Source organism: Gracilinanus agilis, chromosome 2, assembly GCF_016433145.1.
Source record: "Gracilinanus agilis isolate LMUSP501 chromosome 2, AgileGrace, whole genome shotgun sequence".
Classification (NCBI taxonomy): domain Eukaryota; kingdom Metazoa; phylum Chordata; class Mammalia; order Didelphimorphia; family Didelphidae; genus Gracilinanus; species Gracilinanus agilis.
In genome coordinates this window covers 526,096,202-526,114,124 of record NC_058131.1, presented here as the reverse complement: position 1 = coordinate 526,114,124, position 17,923 = coordinate 526,096,202, and the positions used below count along the sequence as shown (strand labels likewise).

General features: G+C 38.1%; 1 protein-coding gene across 1 annotated transcript in view; it reads right to left on the bottom strand.

The window, feature by feature from the left end:
• Positions 1-17,376, bottom strand: part of TTBK2 (tau tubulin kinase 2) — a 269,754-nt gene extending 252,378 nt beyond the window's left edge. Inside the window, exon 1 of the mRNA XM_044665098.1 lies at positions 17,295-17,376. The gene's annotated coding sequence lies outside the window, so the exon portion shown is untranslated. The remainder of the gene's footprint in view (positions 1-17,294) is intronic.
• Positions 17,377-17,923: the final 547 nt, after the last annotated feature.

Genomic DNA, 17,923 nt, shown 5'->3' with positions numbered 1-17,923 from the left:
CCCACATTCAGAGGAAGGACTGCAGAAGAGGAAACATATAAGAAAAACAACTGCTTGAACGCATGGGTCAGGGTGGACATGACTGAGGGTGTAGACTCGAAACTACCACACCAATGCAACTACCAACAATTTGGAAATTGGTCTTGTTCAAGGACACATGACAAAACTAGTGGAAACGCGCATCGGCCAAGGGTGGGGGGGGCGCGGGGGGGGGGGTTGAAGGGGAAAGGGGAGCATGAATCATGTAACCATGTTAAAAATGAATATTAATAAATGTTAAATTAAAAAAAAAAAAGTAGCAAGAATAAAAGAAAGCGTCAAGCAGCCAGTGCGGAAAAAGGAAGTGTGACAACAAAGGAGGCAGCAGGGAAGGCAAGGTGTCCCTGACAAGTGACATTTTACCAGATTACTCTTTCAAAAGAAAATTAAAATTTGATTATGGAATCCCCAGCTCAAAAACTTTAAATAGCTCATTTTTGGAGTAGGGTTCTGGCAAGCGGCAGTGGAAAAGAAAGTTCCAAGAAATATAAGGAACTTTCAGCAAGGCCCAGCAACTGCCTGGGGGCACAGCAGGAGGTTAAGAAAGAAGCCCTAGAGAATTCTGGACTAGAGCCTGGAAGACTGGGCTAACAACAGCTCATATTTCCATACTGATGAGCTGTCTATTCCATTGAAGTTTTATGCACCACTGTAGACTGGAAATACCCCTGGCTCTAGAAGGCTCTCCAGGAATGTGCAGAACTATCAGGTCCTTCCTAGACCAAGCTAGGAAGCCTTCAAGAAGAACCAACAGACTAAGCTCCTTGAGACTGGGGTCCTGTTTCGTTTTGTGTTTGTACCCCCAGCTAGCACATTGCTGGCCTACAGTAAACATTCTGAATTGAAGTATAAGAACAAATACAGACTATAAGCCTCTAGACTTATGTTGAATCTAAGTTCAGAGTAGCTAAGCAACACAAAATTGATCTTTTACAGGTGAGGAAATTAGGGCTTAGACTATGATTTGCTCATGGTTACAAGGTAACTTTATAGCAAAATCAAGATTAAAACCCATGTCTTTTGATCCCAAATCCAGAACTCTTTAATGTTTAAATTCCGGGGAAACATAGAGAGGGAGGGTACTGTCAAAAGAAATAGGTAAAGACATATATTCCAATAAGATGAATGAAGGAGCAAAGCCAGGAACATGAATTATATATTTATTGAGCAGATAAATAACTGGAGCAGAGGCCTATTTCTCTGTTGAGTTTAATGTGTTTGTACATCAAACACTCAACTCAGTTGAACCTCACAACAACCCTGTAATGTAGATGCTAGTGTGATCCCCAAGGTATAGTTGAAGAAACTGAGGCAGACTAGTTAAATGAATTGTGTATAGTCACATAGCTAGTAAGGATCTGAGGCAGCATTTGAACTCATTGTTCATGACTCTGACCCAGCACTCTACAAACTGTACCACCTAGCTGCATCTATTATAAATGATAGGAATAAATGAATTGCTCCTTAAAAAAGGTAAACAGTAACCATTAAGAAAAAAAAAAGATCTAGCATTACCTAGAAAGAAGAAATGTTAGCAGTCTTTCCAATAAGATTAGAGATAAAATAATATGTCCATTGTCACAACTGTTAGTTCATATAGTTCCAGAAATGTTAGCTAGAGCAGTAAAAAAAGAAAAAGAAGCTGAGAGAATAAACATAAAGAAAATGGAAACAAAATTGTCATTTTTACACATAACATGGAGAATCCTAGATATTTAATAGAAATGACTAATATCTTCAGTTTTGATGTTTTGCATGATAATACATGTATAATCCAGAATTGCTTGCTAACTCCAAGAAAGGGGAAGAAGGGGAGAAAGGGAGACAATATGGATCATGTAACTTAGGAAAACTTAAGTGGAAATTTGCTATTACAATGTATTTGGCAAAATAAAATATCTTTATAACAAAATTGGACCATGGCAATATAATAAAAATGACAATACTACCTAAATTAATTTACAGCTTCAGTGCCATATTGAACTAGGAAAAAAACTCATGAAAAAAGGAACCAAGAAATACCAGATTTTGAACTATGCTATAAAGCAAAAATCATCAGAATTATTTGGTTCTGGTTAAAAAATAAAAATTTGATCAGTGTAAGATATTAAGCATAGGAGACTCTGGAACAACTAAATGTAATATCAGAATTTTCAACAAACCCAAAGTCTCCAAAAACTAGGATATGGATTCACTTGATTAAACCAAAACTGCTAGGAAAACTGGAAAGCAGTCTCATAGAAATTAAGTTTTGGACTAGTATCTTATACAATATACCATGATAAGAACCAAATAAATACATGTCCTAGCTATAAAAGGTCATAGCACAAACAAATTAGAAGACCAGGGAAGGAGATCTCTTTCACAAATATGAATAAGGAAAAAGTTCTAGGTCAGAAAAAGAATGGAAAGGACCCCAACATTTGGCTGAGAGGTGATGGATATAATAAACCATATCCATCTGTTACTAAGAAGGGTCTTTATTTGGGGAAGAGTTACAGGAAAGGGGTTGGTGAACATGATGCAAAAAAAAGAAAAGAAAAAATTAAGAAAGAGCTTCAATGAAAAAATTTTAAATATATGAAAGAAAACAGAAGGAAGTCATAAGTGGGCACAGATAAGTAGGGCATTGTTGGAACCACTATGATTATATGTATATATTTATATATAAAAACATGCTATTTTGTAATGTGGCATTCAGAGATTCATAAATAAAGACTAAATTGATATAAATAACCAAAAAAGGTGGGGAAGGGATGAGTAGATTGAGAGCAATTTCTGCAGAACCATGCTGAGTTTGTACTTAACCCTGTAGGCAACATGGGAACAAACAAGGTTTTTGAGTAGGGGAGCCTTGATCATCATGGTAATTGAGGCAGTGAGTGTCAAGAGGGCTATATTGAAGCAGAAAGAGAGAAGACAGAGAGACTAGAAAGAAGGCTACTACAATAATTCAAACATGAATTATTCAAGCATAAAATCCTAGCCTGCAGTGACAGCAGACAAAACAGAAAGGAAGAATTCAAGAGAACACTAACAAAACTTAATCACTGATTAAGTATAGGATGAGGAAAAGGTGAAAGTGGAGTCAAATATGGCTATGAGGCTAAGAAAATATTTTTAGCACTTTCCTCACAACAACCCTATGTAGGGTAATAATATAGTATGATCAACAAACATAGTGGTCAAGGGGGGGATGCCCTTTCAAGAAAATGATGAATATACTTCCCTTGACTTTAGAAAATCAGATAAGTTCTATAATTTTAGGAGGAAAAAAACATTTATTGATGAGGCAGACAAGCAATTTTGAAAACAGTTTTTAATTAAGATTCTACTTTTTAAAAAGAAAAATATGGAAAATATACTTTGCCTATCATTTAAATTTCAGTGTATTTACATGATATAGGTAGTCTCAGAATCATCTGTCTAAAAGGCATATGACTTGTCTAAAGAGTAAAGAAAACATAATAGAAGGTACATTCTCAGACACAGAACTAATACAAATACTTCTAATGACAGCATAACTGTGAAATATGACTCCTCCTTGAATGGCACTTAAAACGTTCCCATAACTCCTATTATTAATATAATGTTCAAAAATAGACTTTTTCAAAGTCATTATGATCTTTTGTGTACATAGTTTTCAGGATAAGCAATCTGTAATCTAAAAATGCACAAAAAATGTGGTCACATGAATGGCAGCCATTATAGATACCAAAGTCATAATGACAAACTTTATAAATTACAAAATAAATGCCTAATTCAAGCTACTGAAATATGAGTATACAAACACAAAGGAAATCCTTGTAACAATGGCTATAAATTTTAGTAAAACAATGAGCCAGGTCTAGATTCAGACAAATACCATAAAATTGCTCCATGGTTCCATCAGTTAAAATTGTGCCTAAGATACTTAAATGCTTTTTGATACTAGAAGTCCCTTTAAAGTCTGGGTAAGGAAGTGAAAGTAAAGTGAATAACAATATTTTTATTATGGTGTAAAAGGGTATCTAGTGGGGCAGCTAGGTGGCCCAGTGGATAGAGAGGCTTGGAAATGGAAAGTCCTGCAACCTCAGCTACTTCCTAACTATGTGACCCTGGGCAAGTCACTTAACCCCAATTGCCTAGCTCTTATTTCTCGTCTGCCTTAGAACCAATACTTAGCATTGATTCTAAGACATAAGAGAAGGTGTTTTGTTCTGTTTTTTAAAGAGGTTTTTTAATAATTATTCATACTTCGATACCTCTTTCTAGGAAATGGAAGTGGCAGGGTAATTTAATTCTAGCTACTGAGAATCAATCAACTGACAAGTATTTATTGAGCACATTGTGTGTGCCAGAAACTGTGCTGGGTAATGGGGATACAAAGATAAAAAGGAAAACAGCCCCAGCATTAGGAAGAGCAACCCACATCATTTATTGTGCTAGGCTTGGAATGAGGAAACCTAGGGTTTAAATTCTGCCTCATCCATAAGAAGTGCTCACTATGTCCCAGGAACAGTGCCAAGTGCTAGCCATTTACCGGTGGTGTGGCCTTCGGCAAATCACCTATTCTTTCAATAAAATGGAATGGTAGCAATACTTTGCACCTCATATGGGGCAGATACTCACATGGGCACACTAGATACATATGAATTATTACTTTGTAATATATGACAGTTAAAAGAGTTAGGCAGCAGCAGCTAGGGAGCACAAAGGATAGAGGGTTGGGCCTAGAGACAGAGGATCTGGAATCAAATCCCTCCTCAGGCTCTTCCCAGCTGTGGGTCCCTGGGTAAACCACTTAACCACAATTGCCTAGCCCTTGCCACTCTTCTGCCATAGATCTAAGTCATAAGGTAAGAGTTTTTTTGTTTTTTATTTTTTTTAAGTGTTAGGTAGTTAGATGACCAAGGGTTAGCAGTCCAGGATGAAATTAGGAAATTGTTCAGTTGTTTTACGGTTGCATCCAACTCTTTGGAGTTTTCTTGGCAAAGATACTGAACTGGTTTGGCATTTCCTTCTCCATTTTACAGATGAGGAAACTGAGGTAAGCAGAATTCAGTGCCCAGAGTCACAAGCTAGTGAGGCTAGATTTGAATTCATGAAGATGAATCTTCCTGACTTCAGAACTGGCATTCTAACCATTACATCACCTAGCTGCTGGCTAGGAATCAGGAAGACCTGAGTTCAAATCCAACCTCAGACACTTATTAATTCTATAATCCTGGGCAAGTTACTTAACTTCTGTTTGCTCTAGTTTCCTCCACTGAAAAATGAAGATAATAAATAGTTCCTACCTCCTAGAGAAGTTGTGAGGATCAAATGAGATAATATTCCTAGGCACTTATCACAATGTCTGACACATAAGTGCTTAATAAATGCTTGTTTTCTTCCTTCCTTTAATTTTGGCTCATTCAGAAACATTTGTTAAGCAGTTATCCTATGCGATGCACTTTAGTGGGCTGGGTGGATGAATGAAAAATAAGATTACCAGAATTCATACATTTATAATCTAATCTAATAATGGTAAATAATAAAACTATGGATAAATGTAGTTTCGCTTTAAATATGGCAGGTACATAAGAGGATTATAAAATGCTTTGAGATAAGAGAAAATAGAAACATAATGCAAATAGAATTAAATTTATTTCAATACTTGGTTAAGAGGAACGATATATCTAAAATATTTGGATGAGGACTTGAATAAATCTGTGATCAAGATGTGAGAATTCTCTCTGATGCAGATTGATAACACCAATAGAGAAATAAGAACATGTAGATTAAAAAAACATACTAGGATGACTAATAGATCTTAATCCTGAAAGTATCATGGCAACCCTTTGGGTTTTTTTCTCATCTCATCTATTCATGATTGGAATATTTTGTTCAGTGAGTAAAAGAATCCAGCTTTTTTTGTGGGGTTTAGGAGGGAGAGGTTACCTTGAGATAAAACTCCTTGGGTCACAGCCTCTACCCTTAACTCAAATCTATAGAAATAATTATAAAGACAACTTCTGTGAAAAATGCCTTCTTAAAGATTTTGATTTGAACACTGTTATCTAGTATAGATTATACTTAAAAAAAACCTCCCTAGTTATCATTTATATCTGGATATAGTCATATGCCTGAATTGTAGTTACACATATAGCTTCAGTACCCAGAACCAGACCAAGAATGATTCCAAATATGACACTCAGAAAGAAGCATGCATCTTCATAAGTTTTTTTTGTGAGAGTAAATGTTCCACCCATGTTTTGTAAACTGTCAATAAAATCAATAGTTAGCTTAGAGATAACTGTGGCTATGTCTCTTTTCCTTTAAATTTTAGACTAATACACCTTCCAACTCAACAATATTGAGCCAACATTAACCAAATGGACCAACATTTAAGTATGATAAGGAAAATTTCAAAACAGTTGAAAGTAGCAACTAAAGACAACTTCTGTGAAAAATGCCTTCTTAAAGATTTTGATTTGAACACTGTTATCTAGTATAGATTATACTTAAAAAAAACCTCCCTAGTTATCATTTATATCCTGCAATTATTTCTAATTACTCAGAAAAATGACAAGAACAGGTTGAAACAAATCACTGGCAGGTTTAAGACGTAAGGACTGATAATCCACAATGTAACAATATTTTTGGAAAAGAACATTTTATGGAGTCACTACTTTTACTTCTATCTTCCTGGGGTTTCAGAGGAGACAAAGAAACCTCTGCTACAATTGGGACCTTCTCAAACTATTGGGAGTTCTGACCTCTTTGGAAAATGTTTAAGATATATTTTAAAAAGCATTATAGGGATCCTAGGCTAACTCTAAGGTTAGAGATCAGAAATGCCATAGCTCTGCACTGTCCTCCATTAAAAATGAGTTCAAAGAGTACAATCCTCAAACTCTTTTATCCTGTTCTGGAAGGTACAACATTTTTTTGTCTCTTTTGATCCTGTTAACAAGTCACATTAAGAAAACTATTCCCCCCAAAACAGGCATTTGTTTTGCTTCACCATGCAAATTTGTTAAAAGGCTCCTCCCCCCACCCCCCAGAGGAGAGATAGGGGGTTGGGGCGGGGTCAGAAAATAAATGCTTGTTAGTTAGGGGGAGGGGAAGAATTTGAAAGAAAAACACAACTCTTTGGATTAAGCCTCAAAAAAAGGTGAAGTTCAGGGGGAAAGAACTAAGAAAGATATAGCCTGCAGAAAAGCATAACCAGCAAATAAACTTTCCCTTAGATGCTTTGCTTATACAATATGAAATTAACAGAATGAAACAAATATTGTGCTTTTTTTCTTATTTGCTCCTCCCAACACCTTCCCATTCAGATAGGAGTACACAATTAATATGAGAAATTCTTCTGTTTGCTTACAAATTAGGATGGTTCGTTCTATGTATCACTGGGGCATTAAATTGAATCAAAAGGATCAGAGTTGCCAATCTGCAATTAAAATACTGTTCAGACTCTACCATTGAAAGATGTTGCAGAAATGATATATAAAGGATTAGTCTTGGTTTGATGAATCAAAGGAAAATGTCACTTTTGGGGGAACACTTTTTTGGGAATAAATAATGTAGAAAGAGAAATTATAGAAACAGTAAAGATAAAATACTTATATGCTCAACTGACAAAAATGACAATAGAAAATATTTATAAAAATCATATATATCAAAGGGAGAAATTTGAGCTATCTATAAACTTATGAAAATGCTCCAAATCATGAATAATTAAATAAGTGTAAATTAAAATAACTACAGCTCTACTTCATACTTATCAAATTAGCAAAATTGACCAAAAAAAAAAAAAGGAAAATGGCAATTGTTGGAAGGATTTTGGGAAAATGGGCACAATAGGGAACTACTGGTAGATCTGTGAATTGGTCCAGTCATTTCTGGAAAGAAATTTGGATCTATGTACCAAAAATTACTTAATTGTGCATATCCTTTGACTCAGCAATGGACCCCTACTAGGCCTTCACCCAAAGAGACCAAAGAGAGAAAAAAGACTCTCTTGTAATTAGCAATTCACTTTTTGTGGTAGCAAAGTACTAGAAACTAAGGAAGTACCCTTCAAATGGGTAATGTATGAAGATGAATCTAATAAAATGCTATTGCACTATGAGAAATGATGGCGTCAACAGGTTGGACCAAGAATGAAGAATGCTACCCACCTTCTGACAGTGTGGTGATGAATTAAATACAGAGATGAGGCATTTTCTATATGAAGATTGATATGGGAATTTGTTTCCTTAACTATGCATAATTGTTACAAGGTTTTTGGTTTTCTTTTTTTTTTCCCCCCAGGGGTGGGAAGATAGGAGGGAAAGAAAATGAATGATTGTTAATTGAAAAAAAAATTTCTTTTTAAAAAGACATGAAGATATTCAAATTGTCTACCTATCTCTACCTTTCCCAACAATTATACAAATGTAGACTCAGAACTGGTTACACCTAGCAGTAAATATAAAATACAGTTTAAAGAATCTATGCCAGATGCCAGCAAAGCTCATTTCAGTGTTCTGCTTTCCCAATGCTCCTGCCTCAAGCCCTCACCTGAAGGTCTTTGAACCCTTGCCTAATTGGGCCTTAAAGACCTACCTGATATCTGAGTCTCTGCTTGACTACCTGGCCATGACTTAAGGGGGGTGGGAGTGGGGAGGGTATCAAAAAAGTAGAGATGGGGAGGGAGAAATTATTGACAGAGACAAAGAAACAGAGAAATGTTTTCCCTCAAGAGGACTGAGGAAGACTAGAGGTCAATACCAAAGTGTGACCTTATAAGAGCAGCACAAAGACATGAGAGTCTTAGCTGAAGAAAGCTGAGAAATGGGAACTAGAGAGAATAGTGCCTGGGGCAAACCAAGCCAAGACTTATATGTGTATCTGGGTTCAGGGAGAAAGTAGTTGCAAACCAGATGCTCAGGAATGGCAATAGAGGAAACAGGTCCTCCTAGAGTCTAGGACCTAGACACAAAACAGGCCTTGAAATCTTCACCCTGGGCATCCAATAGCACAGAGAAAGACTAAGCCCATAACTACATGATCAGAATAAGAAGTCTGAAAGATCCTGGGTCCAAAACTACCTTGAAGAGAAAATGAAAGGGACAGCTAGGTAGCTCAGTGGATGGGAGATCCTAGGTTCAAATCTGGCTTCGGATACTTCCTTGCCCTGTTGACCTTGGGCAAGTCACAACCTTAATTGCCTAGCCTTTACAACTCTTCTGACCCAGAACCGATACTTAATATTGATTCTAAGACAAAAGATAAGGGTTTAAAAAAGAGAAAGAAAAATGGCAGACCACTATAATCATTCACTTATTCAAGAATGTGGCTATTATTTTCACTGCTTTATTAATTTCTGTTCTAATTAAATATTTTATCACTTAAAAAATTCATCTTCCCCATGAAACTTATCCTGATTTAGGTAGAATTGGATACCAACTACACATTCAATGAAAGCCTGAGCTTTCTAAAGAGAGTTCCTTCTAAAATGTGGTACCCAGAATGGTCTCCAGATATGCTCTGACTAGGGCCAAGTTTACAACTCACTCATTTCTCAGCCTTTTGTGGTCTGGCTTCCAACCTCATCTCTCAGTTTATACTGCTCTTTCTAAGATGAGCAAAACTCTCTTAACTGTCAACTTCATGAAGTTTTCTCAATGAGTATAAGACTATAGAATGTATGAGGGAGGAATAATGTCAAATCAGCAAGGAAAGATTAGTTGAAATCAGATTGTGAATGGCTTCTGAATGCCATAGAAATTTACATTTGATCATAGATGCAATAAGGAGCCAATGCAGAGTTATATATGAGCTGGGCAGTTAACATGATCATTCCTGCACTTAAGGAATCTCATTTTGGCAAATGGACTAAAAAAGAAATTGAATATTATTACTAGAAAAATCTAGACAAAAGATGATGAACTGAAATAGGGTTGTGGTTTACAAGTAGAGAAAAAGAAAAGGATGCTATAGATGATGCAGATGTAAAATCAATAAAAACTAGCAACTAAGTGGATTGGGGACAGGAGGGAAAATGAAGAGTTGAGGATGATTCTATATTTCAGAACATGAGTGACTCAAAAGATGAGTAGATTTTGCAAATCATCTGTATAGAGGCAATAATTGGACCCAAGAGAGCTAATGAGATCCCAAGAGAGCATGGAGTCAAAAAGAAAAGAGAGGCAAAGACAGAGCCTTGGAGGACAACTCACAATTAAAAAGGCAACATATGGATGATGAGCCAGCAAAGGAGCCTAAGAGAATAGCCCAGAGAAGTAGGAAGAGAACCAGGGAAACCCAGAGAGAATTTCTAGGAGAGGTTATCTCTTTATTTTTATTTATTTTTTAAACCCTTATACTTCGGTGTATTGTCTCATAGGTGGAAGAGTGGTAAGGGTGGGCAATGGGGGTCAAGTGACTTGCCCAGGGTCACACAGCTGGGAAGTGGCTGAGGCCGGGTTTGAACCTAGGACCTCCTGTCTCTAGGCCTGACTCTCACTCCACTGAGCTACCCAGCTGCCCTCTTTATTTTTTAAAGTAGGAATTTAGAAAATAAGGTGAATTTAGGGGAAGGGAATAAAATAATGGATTCCATGTAGGACATGATAGTTTTTCCCCCATCTTTTATTTTTATAAGCATTTATTTTCTTATTCTCCCACTCCCCAACTGAACAATTGAAAAAAAAACTTTCATAACAAATATGCATAATCTAGTAAAATAAATTACCACATTGGCCACACATATCCAAACAGTATATTTTATTCTACATTTTGAAGAACATGATTTGTGGAACACCTGGGTAGAGACACAATCTGGCTTCCAATCTCATCACTGAACTAAACTGCTCTCTCTTCAGTTACCAACAAATCCTTAATGACCAAATCTAATGATCTTTTCTCATTCCTTATGCTTCTTGATTTCTTTGTAACCTTCGATAATGTTGAAAAACATCTTCTAGACACACTCTTCTTCTTGACATTGTTCTCTTATATTTCTCCACTGTCTGCCTAGTCTGCAGTCTCCTTTACTAAACTTAAATTCAAGTCATTTCTACTAACCAGCAGTATCTGCTAAAGCTCCCTCTTGGACTTTTTTCTCTTTTTACTTCATACTATTTGGCCTGATCTCAGTAGCTCACATGGGATCATCTAGTATCTCTATAATGATAATTCCATAATCCCCTCATCTATGTGTCCAGCCCTAGTCTCTCTCCTGAGCCACAGAACATCATGAACTAGATCACAAACTCAGCATGTCAAAAACAGGATTCAACTATCTTCCTTCCTAAATTCTCCTTTCTTCCCAGCTTTCCTATTACCTATTATCAAGGGCACTACCATCTTTCACCCTCTCCATTTACCAACTGGTTGCCAGCACCTTATTTCTACCTTCACATCTCTTTCATATAGAAGTATTTCCCTTCTCTCCATACACACACAGCTAATACCCAAATTTAGTCATTCAACATTACTACCTGGAGTAGGGGGCCTAGTCCTAAATGGCCTCCTAAATGGTCTCTTCATACTCCAGTCTATCCTCCACATAGCAACCAAGGTGATTTTTTCAGGTGGACATCTGACCATATTACTCGCCTCTTACTCAATAAGTTCAATAAGATTAATATTATCTCTGGGGTCAAAACATAAAGTCCTCTACTCAAACCTCTTCATAACTTGCTTCCTTCCTACCTGTCCAATATTCTTACACTGTTCTCCCTCCATGCCACCTATGCTTCAGCTACATTGGCCTACTTGTTCTTCCTTGAACATTCTACTCCATCTTTCAGTTCTATTCTTCCGTTTTGGTTATTTGCTATGCCTAGTATATTCTCCCTCCTTCACCTCCACCTCTGAACTTACTTGGTTTCCTTCAAGATTCAAATAGGGGGCAGCTGGGTAGCTCAGTGGAGTGAGAGTCAGGCCTAGAGACAGGAGGTCCTAGGTTCAAACCCGGCCTCAGCCACTTCCCAGCTGTGTGACCCTGGGCAAGTCACTTGACCCCCATTGCCCACCCTTACCAATCTTCCACCTATGAGACAATACACCGAAGTACAAGGGTTTAAAAAAAAAAAAGATTCAAATCCTACCTTCTGCTTGGGGCTCTTCCTGATTTCCCTCAACTCCACCCCAAGCTACTTTTCTCTAAAGTTACCTTTTATATGTTCTGTATATATCTAGTATGTACACAATTATTTACATGTTGTCTTCTCCATTAAAATGTGAGCTCTTTGAAATCAGAGTGTTTTTCCACTTTTTGTATACTTAATATTGTGCTTAGAATATAATGAACACTTAATAAATGTGTGGTGAGTAAATTGGTACTGTGATATTGGAGCTTGAGATTGGGAAATGAAGGCCGAATGTGTAGATTCAATGGTCATCCAGATAACTGAACCCACAGTCCCTATGGAGATCACCAAAATGCTGAGAAAGAGACCACTTTCCTTGACTTCCCTGTAGCATTTCATCCTGTTAACTACTCCATCTTTCTTTTAACATTCTCTTCTCCCTGGGCTTTGGTGACACTAATCTCTCCTAGTTCTCTTCCTATATGGTTTGATTGCTTCTTCTTGACTCCTTAGAGCTAGTATTGTACTAATTTTCTTCTTCCTCCCACCTCCTGAATACAGGTATTTAGAGCTCTCTTTTTTTTAAAACTCTTATAATCTTTTTAACTTTTTAACTCTTATAATCAATATTATGTATCAATTTTAAGGCAGAAGAGTGGTAAGAGTAGTCAAGTGACCTGCCCAGGGTCAAACACTAGTCTTTTCCTGCCCTCTCTTCTTTCTCTCTTCTCTCATTAGCAATCTCATTTTCTTTACTCCAAGGGCTTCAGTTACTCCTACACCATACAAATGACTCTCAAGGCTATATACTCAATAGATAAATTTCTATATACTGTAGTTATATTTCTAATCTGCATTTTGTGCCTGTATCCTAAGGTCACCTCGTTCTAATGAGGCCAGAAGCAGCTTATTAATAGAGCATAAAGTATCATGAATCTGTGTTTAAAAATTATTGTTAGAATAACTTTTTGGTGAAACTTTATGTTCATTATATACTTAAATATGATATTTAACTGAGCATGATTAGGATCTTTAAAACAAATAAAATTCCTTCACTTGAGGGGGAAAAAATCTTACCACAATTACTTACTAACCATTAACAATGTATTAGAGAAGCTAGATAAAATATATGGCATGAGGTCCCAAAACAAAGTTTTAAATTTTTCAATCCTAAGTAACATATAAATATTTAAAATGTTTTTCAACCCTTTCCAATTAAGTAAGCTTAATGAAATCCTTGGCATAGGAACATTTAACCAAAGAACCAAATGAGTACATAAATCAATTCATACTGAACTTTACGTTAAAATTTTTGAGAAACATATCATTCCCTATTTCTAGAAAAGATATTCCTCTGGGAAATATGGTAAAGATATTTGAGAAAGAAATGGAGAACTATAGTAGAATTTCATGAATTACTAAACATGCTTAAAGTTTTAATAATCAGTGCTTAATCAGTTTTAAATGAGCATTTAAAACACAAAATTTTTCAATATCTATCATTAAATATTTTCCATTAATTTTTGTTTTCTGAAGCTGAAAAGAGGCCAATAAATAAATTATCCTGTTTAAAAGTTTAACTTCCTCCAACCATAAAATAGTATTGCAACTTTGAAAGCCAACCATATAAAACTAATTCTTTTATATTTCTGTCACTTGACATTCTTGAGTATGAGCGACTCATAGGTGAATGCAGTACTGCCTTATCACATCCATTCAATATAATCAAAATTACCCTCAATGTTATATTTAAAAGGTATCTAAGAACACATACAATTTATATCAATATTAAGAAAAATGACAAAGCAAATTCCCTTTGGCATCTTACAAGTTGATAAAGTACCATGAAAATCAATATCTTATTGAAGCTTATAAGGTATAAAACCCTTAAATCATATGTGGTGTAGGATTTATTCATTTAAAAACCGAATTGTATTTTAAATGGCATAGTAAGATAATAAACAGCATATGATTCATCATATTCTCTACTTCCCTTTGTATATAATCAATGACCATTTTAATTCAGTATTATTCCTAAGATGCTGAAGCTATAGATTTAAAATTTTTTTTTTGTATTTTTTTTTGTATTTTTTTTTGTATTTTAAACCCTTAACTTCTGTGTATTGACTTTATAGGTGGAAGATTGGTAAGGGTAGGCAATGGGGGTCAAGTGACTTGCCCAGGGTCACACAGCTGGGAAGTGGCTGAGGCCGGATTTGAACCTAGGACCTCCCGTCTCTAGGCCTGGCTCTCAATCCACTGAGCTACCCAGCTGCCCCCTATAGATTTAAATTTTTACTGTAGCTCTCAAATAAAAAAATAGAATTTCTTTTATATCTCTATTACTACATAAGAGAAATGGAAGAGAAGAAACTTCCCTTGTAACTTGCTTCATCAGTCCCTTTCTATTCTCTTGATAAAATTATATCATTGTTACAAGGTACAATTGTTACAAGGATTCAATTTTTATGATTGTTGTATAGTCAGAATGTTTCATATCATGACTTCCCAAACTACACACACAATCATCAGTATGAACTTTTTCTACACTTCAGGCACTTTGAAGTTGTTTTACCCACATAATCTTTGTCCTTATTGCTCCTCAATAAAAATGGGAGAATTTAACATATAATCACATTCAATTTCCTTGCTACATTAAAGCAGATTGCATTCTTCAATTTTTTTCCATCTTATACTAGTATTCTGATAGCAATATAAATAAATGTCCCTTTCTCTACTGCATTTTGGCAAAATGAAATTACACACTCATATCTGCTGTGACCTACTCAGACAGATCAATATTCAGATATCAAGGCAATTCCCACTAATGGCTCTTAACCAAACCTGTAAGACTGTATATGGAGCCACCAAGCCTTAATGTGTATATATATTCTCAATAATAACAGCTCACATTTCTATGGCACTTTAAGGTAAGATCTACAAAGAGCTTGACATTAAATGCAACAATTTATTATACACTATGTGAAGTACTTGGGCTGAGCATTGAAGATACAGTTCTTGTTCTCAAAGAATGTATATTCTCAAAAAGAACATAATAGATATACATACGAGTGCAAGATAATTTGAAAATGGAGTGTTAGCAACTAATAAAATATCAGATGAGGAAACTGAGAGCACTAACTACTAAGGAAATCAGAAGTTTCTCAAAGGAGATAGACACTGCCCGTTTCAATGATTTGAGATTAAGAATTCTATGTGGTGGATACAGAGTAGGTGCATTCCAGACATGCAATAAGCTAAGATGGGAGTTGGAAGGCCAAGTTTGGAGACTACTCAGTAGAACAATCTTACTAGAGGGTACATGAGGAAGGAAAGTAAATTTAGAAAAGGTAGGCTGGAGCCAGACTGTTCAAAGCTTTAAATACCAAGCTGAAGAGTTCATAGCTTATTGTGGGCAGTAAGGAGCCATTAAAGATTATTGTCCACTAAGACACGGGATTTGGAAAATTATTTTGCCAACTACATGCAGGAAAGATAAGATAAGAAGGAAACTGAAAGCAGGAAGACTAATCAGTAGGTTCGAACCACCATATAAGAAAAGGTGAGGAGGGTTTGAATTAGGATGACCACCATATGGATAGAAAGAAAGAGACAGACGAATATGGAAATGTAGAGACAAGATTTGGAAACTGATAGGAAATGGACATGAATGAGAATGAGGAACTGAAGAGTGTTCAGGATAATTCCCAAATTGCAAGCCTGTGCCAGTGGAAAGATGGTAATGGAGTTAGGAGGAAGCATGACAAGGCAGTAGTTTTAAGGTAGATCAAAGAAGAGACAGCAATATGAAAAAGTAGTCCAGAAAACTAATTAGACTGTATTTTTATTGTTAGTTTGCATTAAGAGCGGTACAGAAACCAGGATTAGGGAGATCATAGTCATTGTACCACTTCACGCCCCTTAAACTGCTTCTGGAGTCCTGTTCCACTCTTAAGAACCACATTTTAGGGTGAACACTGATAAGCTAGAGACTGTGCAGGAGAGAACAACCAGGATGATGACTAGAACTTAAATTTATGCTATATGTTGAACTGGGGATATTTTGCCTGAAAAAAAAAGGCAAAATACTTGGGGGTAGAGGAGGAAGAAATACTCTTCAAGTATTTAAAGGTCCAACACATGGAAAAGGAATTATCATTCTGCTTGACCCCAGGGGAAGAACTGGTCCAAAGTGCTTCCTCTCATTTGTTCCTTCCCACAACCAAGCCCTACTACAGGTATTACCATTTTCATTTTATAAATGAGGACAGTGAGGTTCAGAAAATGTAAGTGACTTTCCCACTGCCACGCACTATTAAGTCTTAGGAGTGGAATTCAAATCCAGAGCTTGTCTAAATCCAAGTCCAAAGTATCTTTATGCAAAATTTGAGGAAGCCTCTCTCATTAAAAGTATACACATATATAACATTCAAACGAGAAGAAATTTCAATCACTACGACTCCACGTCCAGAAGTGGGAGGAGTTAACTCCAAGGTGGCTGTCACCTACCAACCTCTACTCAAAGCAAAACACAAGAATTATATCCTTCCGATTTCTGACACACTTTCTTTAAAAGCCTCCTTTTGCCCCTCCTCTCACAACACTCCAACAGTGCTAGTCCAAACCAACTCCTCCACCACCACCCCCGGTCCCAACAAATGCGGGAAAGTCCCTCGGCGAGCCTTTGGTACCCTGAGCACCACAGAGACGCGTCCAAGGCACTCCCAAGAAAGCCAACAACCCATACAACTCTTTGGTGTGCCAGAAGCTCACGCTTCCAAGTAGTGATGGTGTGGGGGGTTTTGTAGTTGTTATTGTTTGGTTTTTAAAAATAATGTGACACGTGCATCTAGTGGTTACCGTCCTGGCACCGGTGGCAAAAGAAGTGCAAGAAGGATGTGGGTCACATTCACACGCAGACATGCCCGGAGAAACGGGGCGAAGATGCGCGGTGCTCTGCGCTCTGGGAAGCCCTGGGTGGGAGGAAGGCTAGACCAGGACCATCTCCAAGGGGCTACGGGAGTTAAAGGTCTGACAGCCGCCCCGAGGGCAAGTTGGGACAGAGAAGAAAAGGGTCTGGCAGAGGATGGCCGGCTCCGTCCTCCCCCCATCTCCCGGCGCAATCCCGGAATGGGGAATGGGGAGTAAGGGGACCGGGCCAGGGGGTTCCTGGGCCACTATTCCGGGGGCTCGGGGGGCGTGTCCTACCTGGGCCGTGGCGGACGCAGGAACTCCAGGCAATGGGGTCGGGCCCGGTTCAGGGCCGGGGCCGGCCGGGATCAGCCCTCGGGAGGAGGCACCGCCGCCGCCTGCCCATCCCCCGCCGCCCGACTGCGGCGGGACCCGTGCGTGGGTTCGCGGGCCGCCCGGCCGATCAGGCTGTCCCCCCTAGGGTACCGTTTGAGTCTACTGGCGACGGCGGCGGCTGTTGCTGCTGCTGGCTGCCCCCAGCCGCTGCTCTTGCTCCAGCCTCTGCTCCTCCTCCTGCCGCCGCCGCCGCCACCGCGTCCCCACCGCTCCCATCGCCGCTGCGGCGACTACTGCAGCGCCCGCTGACCCGACCCGACGTTATTCTCCCCCTTCGCAACCCGGCACAGCCTAGCCCACCTGCCCTGCCAGGGCGAACGCCCACCTTCTCCACCGCAGCCGCTGATTGGAGGCCGCGTTCCGAGTCCGTCACGTCGGTTGGCTGATCCCATTGCCTATCACCGAGGGGGAGGGAAGTTGGGCAAAGAGGGTCTCCGCCCCCCACCGGAGAAATGCCGCTATCTTCAGGTTTGCCTGAGAGGGCGAGTTACCGGGAAAGGAGCATCACAATAGCAGTGCGCGTGCGCAAA